At 31.1% G+C, this 15,066-nt stretch overlaps 1 non-coding gene across 1 annotated transcript; it reads left to right on the top strand.

Annotated features, from left to right (window-relative positions):
* The first annotated feature begins 2,978 nt into the window (after nt 1–2,978).
* LOC145271620 (U1 spliceosomal RNA) lies at nt 2,979–3,141 on the top strand. Its single transcript, XR_013866025.1, has one exon. It is a non-coding gene; the product is annotated as a U1 spliceosomal RNA (small nuclear RNA).
* Nucleotides 3,142–15,066: the final 11,925 nt, after the last annotated feature.

Here is a 15,066-nt window from a genome sequence, read left to right as displayed (position 1 = left end):
TCCGACTCTCTCTTAAACACGGTAAGTTCGGGAAAATGTGTTATAAATAATAAACTAGAAAAAAATACTATTTAAAAAACACCGAATATATGTCAAACTATGTCACGGTAATATATATATTGAGCGAATTTCAAACAGTATTTTGTCTAGTTTATTATTTATAACACCTTTTCCCGAACTTACCGTGTTTAAGAGAGAGTCGGACGCCATTTTTAATTTTCCAATACATCGGAAAAACTGCATGTTTATCGAGCTTAATAAACATGTTACATTGAATAAAAATACGAAAAAATATTCAGTTTGGTAGAAAAGTAACTTATCTTGCCTTTGATAACATTTATTTGTTATATATTTGTTTTCTGACAACTTTTTCGAATCTATGTATACAGTAATACAAACCCGAAAAACAATTCCTCTACAATTATTGTTGCATTTTCATTTTTTGTAATGTAGTCGAAAAAAAACAAACTGTGACATCAAAACAAAAACGATTCTCTTAATAGTCGCATAAAAACTACATTTTGTTTTAATAATGTTATTTTGTATATATATTGTTAGATTTTCAAAAAATCGTCTCAGCTTATTTTTTTGATGTTTTGATTTAATAAAAAAATATCGTTAGGAGTGACGTCCTAAATTATGAGATGAAAAAATGAACGAATCTCTTAGTAATATGGAGTTGTCTCCCCCTGCACACTGACCGTGTATAAAAAAAGCGTGGTTCGCCTAAAAAAAAGGAACTATTGCTATATTATCGATATATTATAGGAGATTGCCTTAAAAACTTCAATTTATATTAATTAAAAACTATTTCATGAGATCAACAGAAATGCTCCAAGCAGTTGGTGTTTATTTTTTTCTAACATTAAAAATAATAAATGATGGTAAAACTTGCGGCAAATGCGCACTTTTACGGTTCTTGTAAAATGAAAAAGAGAATTTAAATTTCGTTTCGTTTTAAATTCTGATTATTTTTACATTACGTCCAACTCATCATTCACATTCGACGTGTCTACTTTATAGATTTTCGGGTATGCTGAAAAGGTTGTGGGCGTTTAATCTGAAAGCCGTTTTTAACATGAGAAGGTTAGGAGTGTCTATTTCGAATGTCGTTCTTAACATGGGACGTTGGAGTGGTTATTTGTTGTAAGTTTACACGAAAACAGTAGTAACAGAAATGCTTAATGACGTTGTTTTTATTACATTAAAATAATAAATGATATTAATATGTCTTTTTTCATATTACATTAAAAAATAATAAATGATGTGTCTTTTTTTCATATTACATTAAAAAATAATAAATTATATTAATATGTGTCTTTTTTTCGTTATTACATTAAATGGGGTCAATATGTGTCTTTTTTTCGTTATTACATTAAATGGCTTAATATGTGTCTTTTTTTCGTTATTACATAAAATGGAGTTAATGTGTCTTTTTTTCGTTATTACATTAAATGGAGTTAATATGTGTCTTTTTTTCGTTATTACATTAAATGGAGTAAATATGTGTCTTTTTTTTGTTATTACATTAAATGGGGTTAATATGTGTCTTTTTTCGTTATTACATTAAATGGCGTTAATGTGTCTTTTTTTCGTTATTACATAAAATGGAGTTAATGTGTCTTTTTTTCGTTATTACATAAAATGGAGTTGATATGTGTCTTTTTTTCGTTATTACATTAAATGGAGTTGTCTTCCTCTTCATAAACGATATTAATATGTGTGCACGCAGTTCACATACCTGTTTTCCTTCTGTCGTCACAAATATTACTTTTAAAAACACATTTTATATCATTCACATTAATTATCAGCGTGGGTCGCCTAAAATAACTGTCCAACCAAAGCAAGGAAGTGCCCCCCCCCCCGTGACGAAGACGTGCGCTAGACTCGACTACACTTGTTTAGAGGCTGCCTTTCTATCTGTCGGAACAATTACGTAGCCTTACAGTAAAGATTGCCTTAAGTAACTTTAATTTATATTAATCAAAAACTATTTCATGATATTAACGTATATAAAAAAAAAGAAATAGAATTTGTTGGCATTTTTAAATGCCGCTCAGGTAAGGTTAGACAACTCTTTAGATCGTAATTTTTAATTTCTCTTTGTTTCAACCAACTTCGATATAATTAAACAAAGACAAAACTGTTTGATTTGATTCAATAAAAATGTGGTTGTTTTTTGGTATTGTGATTTGGTTTGAATTCTGCAAGTTTTTATTCGTTTGGATTGGTTCTCATTGAAAAGATTATGAATTTATGTTGTTAACATGTTAACGACCTTGACATTGAAATATAAGTTTCTTTAAGAATTAAGGTATTTTGTGAAAATGTTTGTTAGTTTAAATGATAGTAATATTTTTGTTATGAATTTTGTTATTTGTGAATAAAATGTTGTGATATATTAATATTGGTGAGAATTATGTGGAACATATTTAGTATTTTATTGATTACTGTCAGTGGTGAGTGTATGAATGTATGATATAAAAACACTAGTGGACGCTGGACGGCCTTAACATTTCATAATCACCTGTTGTAAGTCAGGCCTGGGCTCTTCGGGGCCTTGGCAATAAGTGTCAAGCAAAGACCAGCAAGACGGGCAACCCTTCATACCAATTGTAACTATCCAGCTCCTCTACTCCCCGGGGAGATGGTCCCCATTTCCCCTTCACTCCTCACTTTAAAATAAAAATCGACCTTGTGCCTAATTTGCTCGGTGGAGGAGCAAATAAATACTTCATACTCACCTGACGTAAGTCAGGCCCGGACCCTTTGGGGCCTAGGCAACAAGTGTCAAGCAAAGACCATATGTGGGAGCAACCCCACATATAAGACCTTGGTCAATGTAGGGGCAACCCTTTATACCAATTGTCACTATCCAGCTCCCCTACTCCCCGGGGAGTTGGTCCCCATTTCCCCTTCACTCCTCACATTAAAAATCGGCCTTGTGTCTAATTTGCTCGGTGGGGGAGCAAATAAATACCCTTACCTTACGTAGGGGTAACGGTGATCATAAAGGTCGTTCCCCCAGAGTGAGGCCCTTCCATTGCACTCCGGTTGGGTTGACCTTTGCAATCATCTCAAATGTGGGCGACTCGAACGTGCTATTTCTAAGTGTGGGGTCTGCGTACGCGCTCACCCCGATAATATAATCAAAACCAGAAATTCCACCATGTTTCTCCTTCTGAGCAGAAAACTACTTTAATTCCCAGCTACCTCCTGTCTGTATGTCCTCGGCTTTCACAGACCTGTGTAAGGACGTCCTTGTTTCTGTTTTCCCAATCGCCCGTCTCTATACACGCCACAAAAAGGTCAATTCTCTCGACCAGTTTATCATCCACTTCAATTGCAACGTTCTGATATCATCTAATCTACATGTATACATTACCAACGTTTGCTCTGAACATATCAATCTCGTAAGCGTAAGAAATCCGCCGAGCTGTCGCCTTCAACAACTAAAAGTGTCTTCTTTCGATATAGATTGATGAATGAACACCTCTGGAAAACTACCGCAGAATTAGTGTGTCTATTGATTGAATCCCACCCATCACCTTGAAAATTGGTCATCCAAACAAAGTTGAATGATGTGCACAGGTATTTTTCGTTACCAAAATTATGAAAATGATTGAATATGTTTTATTGGTACTTGTACAGTTTAATCAACACATTAAAAAAAATGAAAATATCGAAAAGAATGTTATATTGTACGTATCCGTTATGGACTGAAGTTCTCTGAAAAAAAAATCAGAGAAGTTTTTTTTGTTTTGTTTTTTTTTTACAGTGGGAAAACATATTAATAAAGATGATTGAAGATGGCCGTGTTTTGTTTTTTAGAACACGCCACGGGGAGATAACTCAGTCTAAAGTGCCGATACCTCCTTTCCCTTAAATAATAGCTTTTCTTCTTAAAAATCGAAACACGGCTACCTTTTGATTCGTATCATAACAAATTGCTTTGTTCGCTGAAAAAAAAACTACTTGACCAAGTTAAGTGAAAGTTTTTCCAGAGAACTTCATCCCATAATGGATACGTACAATATAACCTTTTTTCGCTATTTTAATTTTTAATGTCTTTATTAAAATGTACAAGTTCCCATTTTATTTTATAATTTACAATGAAAAAAACATTGAGCAATAAAAATGAAATTTTGGATACTTATGTATTTTTGGTGTCGAGCTGAAATAATAACGTTATTATTTTGAAAACCATTCTTAATATGAGGAGGAGAGGGCGTTTTTTAGCTAATTTATGCTTCCACATTACAACTTTATATAATAAAAAAACCCGTAAAACTTGAATTTAAACTGAAAAAATAAAAACTATATAAAAAATAGCGCGGTACCATCTGCCGTCATATGCATCCGAGAAAAATATCCATTGTAAAATTAAACCAAAATTTGATGTTTATGCATTTTTGGTACCGCGCTATTTTTAAATAGTTTTTTAAGGTTTAATTAAATTTTTACGACATCTTTTTTCTTCTTTTTTTAATTGTAAGGTGGAATTACAGAATAGTTACAAAACACCCTCCCCATGTTAAGAATGGCTTTCAATAAAATAACAATATCATTTCAGCACAGTACCAACAATACATAAGTACTGAAAATGTTATTTTTATTGTTCAATGTTTTTCATTTTAAATTATAAAATAAAACACGTTTAATAATTTTAAAACTTCATCTTTCATGATTTTTTTTAATTTGTTAAACACCGTGGTTAAAAAAATTAAATTTTAATCACATGATCACATTTTCAATAATTACGTGATTTTAACCATTTAAACTTTGTGAAACATGTAAACAAACTTCTGCTCGATACCGGTGTTGACCTTTAAGAGTCCATTTTAGTGATTATATGGTTCGAGGCTATTTGTACAACTAATCGGCAAATCTGCTGATTATTCTGACTACAGTTCTCATCTTGGATGTTAACAGTAGTTTAACTAATCCAAATTATAATGAAATGTTCAGTCTTCCAAAAAATAAAAAAAAATAAATAATAAAATAAAATAAAATAAACCTGATTTTTAAATCATCATGTATCTTATTTATACAAAAAAGAAAAGACATTTTATAAAGAAATTCATACACATCTTGGATGTTAACAGTAGTTTGACTAATTCAAATAATAATAAAATGTTCAGTCTTCTAAAAAAAATCTTATTTATTTCAATAAATGAGACATACAGAAAAGAAAAGACATTTTATAAAGAAATTCATACACGTTGACAAATACAATCTAAACTTGAAACGGAAAGAGTTCGGCATACTTAACTAATAAACATACATTTTTACACAAGGAACAAAATAATGATTTCACCGTGTTATTACGATGACCTTAAGTTCTTTGTTCTTTAGCAGTTGATTTTCTATTTAAATAATTTCACGTTTTTTATCTTTTAATTTTGATTCTTTTATATTTTCATTTATTTTATTTCTTAATAAATTGGACAAAACAAAAGCTGCATCAATTTACTAAAGAAATCTTAACAAACAAAACAATTTTTGTGTTTTTAACACGAAAGAAAAACGAATTCACCCCGATGTTTTTTTCGTATTGAATTCCTGGAAATATACGTAAGTTTGTTTTCTTTTTTTACTCTAAAAAATCAAATCTATGATATTTAATATAATCTTAACATTAAAATAAGTTTATTTAATTTTGTTTTTGCAATCCAATGAAATATGATAATAATAGCATGATTTTAAAAAATATCTTTAAAATATTTTATTCAATGTGATATTAAGATTTTTGTTAAAAATATGATTATTTTTGTAAAACTTTGTGATTTCTGAGAAAATGATAATTTAATTCAAAGTTGATCGAATTAAACCTACTTTTTAAACCTTCATGTATCTTTTTTTTATGTTAATAAATGAGACACACACAAAAACGAAAAGACATTTTATAAAGAAATCCCCAGACATTGACAAATACAATCTAAACTTGATAGGAAAACTATTCGGCAAACTTTACTAATAAACGGACGTTTTTATACGAGGAACGAAATAATGATTACACCGTGTTACGATGACCTAACTTCATTGTATTTTAGCAGTTGATTTTCTATTCAAATAATTTCACGTTTAAATCTTGTTTTTCATATTTTCATGTTAATTCTTTTATATTTTCATATATTTTATTTCTTAATGAATTGAACACACAAAACAAAGGCTGCATCAATTTACTAAAGAAATCTTAAAAAAACAAAACAAAATTTTTTTGTGTTTTGAACACAAACGAAATACGAATTCATCCCGATTTTTTTTTCGTATTGAATTCCTGGAAATATACGTAAGTTTGTTTCTTTTTCTTTTTTTATATACACTAAAAAATCAAATCTATAATATTTAATATAATCTTAACATTAAAATAAGTTTATTTATTTTTGTTTTTGCAATCCAATAAAATATGATAATAATAGTATGATTTAAAAAATATCTTTAAAATATTTTATTCAATGTGATATTTAGATTTTTGTTAAAAATATGATTATTTTTGTAAAACTTGTGTGATTTCTGAGAAAATAATAATTTAATTTGAAGTTGATCGAATTAAGCTTTTTGTTGATACATCTGATCACGAAAACCTTTTTTTTATTTCATTGTTTTAAGATTTAAAGAAATATATTATATCATTGGAGAATTCCGTTTTAATTTTTATGTTTCATCCAATTTGTAATATTTTAAAATATGCATCACTTTCTTTTATAAAGTTTACTTAAAATGATCAATTATCATCAATTAGCAATTACTTAATGTAGAAAACAATATTTGTAAGTCTTTACAATCTAACCCAGCATAGTTTAACCCCTAAAAAAATGAGTTTATTTTTGACTATTACGTTTATACAACCTTAAAAATACCCACTAAAGGAATTATAAATTAATTATACTTATTTCAGATTTTAGAGTGGGGATCACTTTCCTATATAATTTAATGTAAAATTAGCACTCACTTTATGACCAGTTACCAGTCAATAATACTTGTAATCGTTTGCAGTTTCAAATTTTTGTTGCAGGGGGAGGAGACGGGGGATTCATATTAGTTTTTGGTTTCTTACGTTTTTTTAGATGGGGATTAGATGTCATATGCTGTTAACTATTCTGTACTTCCACTTTATAATTTGAAAAAAAAAACCCAAAAAAACAAGAAATATTGTAAAAATCGTTTGACATAACATTTTGCAAAAACTGTCATCCTGATTCTTATTGGTTTTCTATGAGTATTTTTTTGTTTTTGCAATTTTTGGACGATTATCGGGACTTCCGAGATGATCATTCTTGTATCAACCATTTTTTACTTCTAACGTAACGTAAAGTACTATTTAAAAAAATAGATAAATAAGTCATCACACAGAAAATGTCCGTATATCTATTTGCTGGGTGAAAGTATAAATTAATAAGCAAGGACCTCCTTTTTCGTGGTAAGAGTAGCTTTCTAAATGAAAACATTATTACTAATGAGAGGCGCTGTTTTTTTTTTATTAAAAACAGAAAAAATAGAATTTATTTAAAATTTATTATTAATGAGGGGGGTGTTTTTTATATTTAAAACCACAAAAAGTAGAATTTAAATTGAAATTTTATTATTAATGAGGGGAGGTGTTTTTTTTTATTTAAAACCACAAAAATAGAATTTAAATTTAAATTTTATTACCTATGAAGGGAGGTGTTTTTTTATTTAAAACCACAAAAAATATAATTTAAATTGAAATTTTATTATTTATGATGGCATGTGTTTTTATTTAAAACCACAAAACATAGAATGTATTATTAATACATGCACTATCTCCAAACAACACACAGGCTGTTATCCCTCCTTAAAAAAACAAAGGAAAGCCAAAAAGATAAAATTTTAAGATGAAAAAACCAAACGGTTTATCTATTAAATTTAATTTAAACTGTTTATCTAGCCGCATGCACGTTAAGTGTTTCACATAAAAACCTGTTTACATTGGTGATCGTAAAAAAAGTGGGAAACAATTTTTTACATTTAGTTTAATTACTTATGGTGCCTTTATTTGTATGCCTCTCTCTCACATAGCATCCAATTATGTCTCAATGCTCATTATTTGGTGTGAATGTAAATGGTTTATTAAGTAAATAACAATGTATTAGAAGTATCTTATTAATAATTAACTATTTTAATCAGTAGTTGTTACACTAACGTTTAGATTTGAATCCAATAAAATATGCATTAAAAAATATAACATCAGGATTGCATTACATTTTAAAAAAATTATTTTAATTCTAACAAGTTTCAGTTTGAAATTATTTTGTCAAGTAACTTATCTCTATGGATGTCAATATATTCATTTAAACCTTAAAAGCATCATCATCATCGGTACACAACTTTGCACATTGGCTCCTAATTTGCTCGCACAGTTTAGGTGTAGTATCTCTTGCGCATCCAAAAAACTTCCTCTGAACCTCCAATGCTCATTTCCAGGTGAGCAAAACCGCAACTAATGGCAGCAGAGGAGGCCACAGCTTCTGGTCGAAAGTAATCTCAGTGAGCTAGACAGCCACCCTCTCGTGTCCGCTACTACGCCTTTTCTTTCTGGATGGAGTTCCATAGCCTTTTAAGGATTTGAAGTCAGAGTTCCAATCTCTTAGCGTTTTGCTGTGATAAGGACCAAAAGGCGGTGGTGTTTGATTTTTGAGTTGGTTCCCTAGTCTTCACCCAACCAAGAGGACTCAGAAGACAGTGGGATAGGGGTTGGTAGTGTGCCATGGCATGCCCATACATCGGTGGGCCATAACACACTATCTCACGGGTCCCCTACTATGAGATATCCTACAGGTTTAGCCTGGGGCCGCAAGGAACACAGTTACCGTGTGTGACTAACATGGAGGCACTGTAGGAGTCTTGATGATGGAGAGGCTATGTACTGGCTATGCAGAGCTGCTCCCATGAGTTTAGCCAGTGGTGTTAAAAGTATATAAATATTATAAAATATAACATCACGATGTTAGTTTGTGTAGGGATTGAGTTATGTTTGATAAAAGTCCATTTTAATTGTTTTAATTAACTTTGCAGTAAACACATCAATAATCTATGTTTTACAATGTCGTCTATCATTTTCTCCCTCTCTCCCAAATTTTTGAATAATTGCATACAACACAAATAAGACGTTAAACGTATTTTTGTGTTCAACTAATAAATGCAAGTTCTATAAACTTGAGCGTTTCAAAATTAACGTCATTTATTATCAGTTGTAAACTAACATTTTAATTAATGAAAATGCTTCAAATATTTTCTGGAAAATACAAAAATAGTCTTTATGCTGTGATAAAAGGATTGAAAACAATTGACAACGATTTACCAATCTTTGTGTAGGATTTAGAGTATTTTTATAGAATAGGAATAAACTATTTACAAGTTTAAAAAGCTTTTAAATTGATATAATTTCTTTTGAGGGGGGGGTCATAAATTAACGGTTAATTGATGCTCACAAAACAAATTATAAACAGAAGCAGATATACAGGAATATATGAATGGAAATAACAAAGATCTAACATAGGTGTGTAAAATTCCAAACAGAAAATTATTTCACTTGCAAAAATATATCAGAATTACAATTGCCTTAAATTTACTAAAAGGTTTTGACTGTTCTTTAAAAAGTAACTATTAAAATGTCCTTAAAACTGGTGTCACAAATTTGATTGCAACATATTTCAACATTTCCTGAAGACATGATATGTGAAACGCATACAATTCTCAGTCACATAACCTCAATTTAATGAGTGATTAACGTGTTCTGTAAGAGGATAATAAATGACAATATGGGTATTCAGTGTTTGTTGAATTTTGAGAGTGTTGCTGAAACTGTCTTGCAATATCGTTGTGACACCAGGTCCCACCTCTTCCCAAAGCACTGGTGTCTATCCTGAATAATTTGTGCTCCACTTCGAATCAAATAATTTCATATATTCTCAGTCTTATAAATCACACACATAGTGGCATATTCAAATTTGTTATGTAAACCTGTCTTAATAAATACACATTACATAATGTAATATTATTATTACGTGAAGAGGAAACAATAATTTGATACATTTCAAATCTTATAAACAACACACAAAATAGTGTCATAGACAAAAATTGTTATGTAACCCTGTCTTATCCAATGCACACTACATACTGTATTATTATTATTACGTGAAGGGGAAACAATAATTTCATATGTTTTAAGTCTTATAAACAACACACAGAATAGTGGCATATACAAAATAGAAGAAATAATCTTGAGACAATACTTAAACAAGTATTGATGGGACACAAACGAAATATTGTAATGACACCTCTGGCAATTGAATCATACCTTCAAAGTGAATTCTAAAAACGCAATGATCTCATGAATGAATTATTACAATCTACTAAGAAATATGGGAGTAGCGATATGTCATTTAAATTGCTTCGTTTTAACCAGAGAAGCCAGAAATAGGAAAGGAATTTAAAATCGTTTTAGAGCGAGGGATGTAGCTATTTGTGTAAAAGGATTTCCGGAAAATTTAGACATCAACAAGGAAGGGGTGTGCTTTTGCTGCTTGTTGGGTTATTAGGAAGTATGTACATAGAGGGGTACAATTACTATAAATTCATAAGAGAAAATTCTATAAAATTGAAAAATACACTTTTCAATACGTTTTGTAATATTCTCAAATCATTTGATAATTAAAAAAACATAACTGATAAGATAAAAGTATGCAGTTACAAATAATTTATATTCAAGTGAATGAACGAATATATTTCATCAAACAAACCTAAGACTAATACAGTTAAGAAAATTGACAAATAGATGAGACAAACAATAAAACAGTATGAATAACTCCCTTCCTGAGAATTCTTCCTTAAAACTTCTTGGCTTAATATTTACAGGAAATATGAACTGGAATAAATACATTGAGCACATTGTTAAGGTTGCCACAAGGAAGATGGCGCCTTCTATCATGTTTAGGTGTAGTATCTCTTGCGCATTAGACAAACATCCTCTGAACCTCCGATGCTCATTTCCAGGTGAGCAAAACCGCGACACCTTTTCTTTCTGGATGGGGTTCCATAGCCTTTTAAGGAAAACTGAAACAAATACATTGAGCACATTGTGAAGGTTGCTACAAGGAAGATGGCCCATTCTATCATGCTAGAAAACTACTCACACCAAAGAGAATCCTGTACTTTTACATCCTTGCAATGTTACAGCCTGGTGCCTGTTTTATAAGCATGTTTAATGGAATATGCCACGATAGACTCATTACATGTGTGCCCCTTCGACGTACATATCCACAACAAATCCGCTTCACAGCAAAATCACATCCTTTCACTGTTGAGGTCCTTGAATGCCAGAAAGCTTCCTACTTTGATAGCTTCTTCCTTAGAACAGCTAGTCTTTATGCTGCCTGTTTCACTAACTGTACTGATAGGCAGAAGTATAAATGTAATGTAAACCAACATCTTTATCATCCGTGTGTTCTCAATTAATAGTCCCCTTAAGTCCAAGTGCCTTGTTTCAGGTGAGAATGAGTAAAAAAATAAATTTAAATTATAATTTATAGAATCTCAAAAAACATTACTGTCATATATTTATATTCAGATGAATAAACGGCTTTATATACTCGAACAAACCTAAGATGAACTAAAAATTGACAAATATATAAGAAAAAATAACACAAAAATAAAAAAAAAAATTAAAATTTTCACAAGTGGGGAAGTATAAAACAAACACAGATTAAGGAAATGTTTCAATATATTTTTTATACTTTTGCATATTCATATATCAATTATGTTCTTGGACAAGGCACATTTTTCATGGACTTATTGTAATTTACACTTATTGTATCATTAATATATATATATATATATGTGTGTGTGTGTGTGTGTGTGTGTATTTTCACCTAAGATGACATACAACAAAACGCTAGAAACAATTTCAATTAGACTATTACAGCGTAAAAAAGCGATTAACAAATATCCGGTCATATTTGTCATGTTATATTAATCATTAAGATTAAATTAATCTACATGTATTGAGTTCAATTTAATAATATTGACAACAATAAACAAACACATATCTGAATGCAAATACTGAAAATATTGAATTTAATTATATTTTCCAGATGATCCGGATTGAACCCTATTATTCAATGTTAATGAAGTATCATGACCCATAAACATTAAGGTGTAAACAGCTATTACTTTATTTGCAACACTGCAGTAACATCTGTGAGAAAATTATTATACTGGACATTACCTTTTAAGGAATTTTTGAAAACAACGAAATGGTGAAAACAAACCACGATATGAAGGTAAAATAAATGTTTGTGAAAAAGATATTTAATGTTCAAATAAATCAAAAGGTAATAAGAAATCGAATCACAAATTACAGACAAGTAATGTTTAAAATTACTTTTTCAAAGACAATATCTTCTTTAATACCGGAAAAGAAATATCTCGGTGTAAATATATGTAATAGTGATAGGTGTTTGGCATCTGTATAGTGCCTCAGCTTGAAGTATAAAAAAATTAAAATAAAAAAGACGTGTGTGTGTGGAAGAAAACTTTTGCAATAAAGATAGATACACAAGCTGGTGAAAAAACCTACATTCTTGTTTTTATAAATAAACAATATGAGAACTCACACTAGAGATAAGTCACATGCTTGTGAAGTGTGTGGATTTTCTTGTTCTCGAAAATCATATTTAGTGAAGCATATGAGAATTCATACTGGAGAAAAAACATATTCTTGTGACGTGTGTGGATATTCTTGTTCTGATAAATCAAATTTACTGACACATATGAGATCTCACACTGGGGAAAAGCCACATTCTTGTGAAGTGTGTGGATATTCATTTTATTGAAAATCACTTTTAGTGAGACATATGAGAACTCACACTGGGGAAAGGCCACATTCTTGTAAAGTGTGTGGATATTCTTGTCATCAAAAATCAACATTATTGAGACATATGAGAACTCACACTGGGGAAAAGCCACACTCTTGTGAAGTGTGTGGATATTCTTTTTCTCTAAAATCACATTTAGTCACACATATGAGAACTCACACTGGGGAAAAGCCACATTCTTGTAAAGTGTGTGGACATTCTTTTTCAGAAAAATCAAGCTTAGTGACACATATGAGAACTCACACTGGGGAAAAGCCACATTCTTGTGAAGTATGTGGATATTCTTGTTCTCAAAAAATCAATTTAGTGATACATATGAGAACACACACTGGGGAAAAGCCATATTCATGTGAAGTGTGTGGATATTCTTGTTCTACAAAATCAAGTTTAGTGAGACATATGAGAACTCACTCTGGGGAAAAGCCATATTCTTGTGAAGTGTGTGCATGTGCTTTTGCTGATAAATCAACTTTAGTGAAACATGTGAGAAATCACACTGGGGAAAACCCACATTGTTGTAAGCTTTGTGACTATTCTTGTTCGAATAAATCAACGTTAGAGATACATATGAGAACTCACTCTGGTGAAAAGCCACATTCTTGTGAAGTGTGTGGATATTCTTGTTTTGAAAAATCCAAATTAGTGTCACATATCAGGACGCATACTGGCGAAAAACCATATTCTTGTGAAGTGTGTGGATATTCTTGTTCTTTAAAATCAAATTTAGTGTCACATATGAGAACACACACTGGCGAAAAACCACATTCTTGTGAAGTGTGTGAATATTCTTGCGCTACCAAATCAAAATTAGTGAGACATATGAGAACTCACACTGGCGAAAAGCCATATTCTTGTGAAGTTTGTAGATATTGTTTTGCTACTAAATCAACGTTAGCGACACATATGCGAACGCACACCCTTGAGAAGCCACATTCTTGTAAAGTGTGTGGATATTCTTGTTCTGAAAAATCACATTTAGTGATTCATATGCGAACTCACACTGGGGAAAAGCCATATTCTTGTGAAGTGTGTGGATATTCTTGTTCTACTAAGTCAACGTTAGTTATACATATCAGAACACACACCGGAGAAAAGCCACATTTTTGTGAAGTGTGTGGATATTCTTGTTCTAGAAAATCACATTTAGTGAAACATATGCGAACTCACACTGGCGAAAAGCCATATATTTGTGAAGTATGTGAATATGCTTGTTCTGAAAAGTCAGGGTTAATTAGGCATATGAGAACGCACACTGGCGAAAAACCACATTCTTGTGAAGTTTGTGGATATTCTTGTAGTGAAAAATCAAATTTAGTGAAACATATGCGAACTCACACTGGCAAAAAGAGAACTTGAATGACTACTAGACATTCTCGAGTGTCTAAGAGCTCTCTGTAAGGTTTGTAAGAACAATCTGGCATAAGGATACTTTTTTCCACAGAAGTAAACACTGAGAAAATATTCAAAATCACATAGTATCCACAGCCCAATAAGATCTTCTCACTACGGCTACTCCACAGCTTTTCCGAGGAATGGTGCACCTACTCCAAGTGATATTACCTCAAGTAATAGCACGAAGCTGGATACTCTACCAGACAAGATAAATTCTTGTCCTGGAATCCAGTAAGACCATGAAACCAACATGAAATATATACTACAACATATAAAAATAGTTAATTGGGGAGAGGAAAATTATGTTTACACTTTCTTTACTAACTCAGTGTTTATAGAGACAAAAGAACTTTAACAGAACATTTATATAGAGTTCAAGTGTTAGCCCCAGGTTGTTGGCCCCGTGATTTCTGAGAACGTCGACTGAAGTAAAATAAAACAAAAACAAAAAGCCATATTCTTGTGAAGTGTGTGAATATTCTTACTCTGAAAAATCAACGTTAGTTAGACATATAAGAACGCAATCTAGAGAACTATCCTCAAGTATTTAAGGTCTCTCTGTACACGGGTTTGTCAGAACAACCTGGCATAAGGATACTTTTTCCATAGAAGTAAACCCTGACCAAATATTCAAAATCACATTTTGTAGTCGCTACCCACATAAGATCTCCTCACTATGGCAAACTTACATTAGATTTTCGGGGAATGGTGCACTTTCTCCAAGATACTCTACCAGACAAGAAAATGTCTTGTCCTGTAAGACCAAGAGACCAAA

This window comes from Euprymna scolopes, chromosome 46 (genome assembly GCF_053919585.1).
Source record: "Euprymna scolopes isolate OS-2025 chromosome 46, ASM5391958v1, whole genome shotgun sequence".
NCBI classification, from domain to species: Eukaryota; Metazoa; Mollusca; class Cephalopoda; order Sepiida; family Sepiolidae; genus Euprymna; species Euprymna scolopes.
Note: the sequence above shows the minus strand (reverse complement) of the source record. Positions and strands in the feature narration are given on the sequence as shown.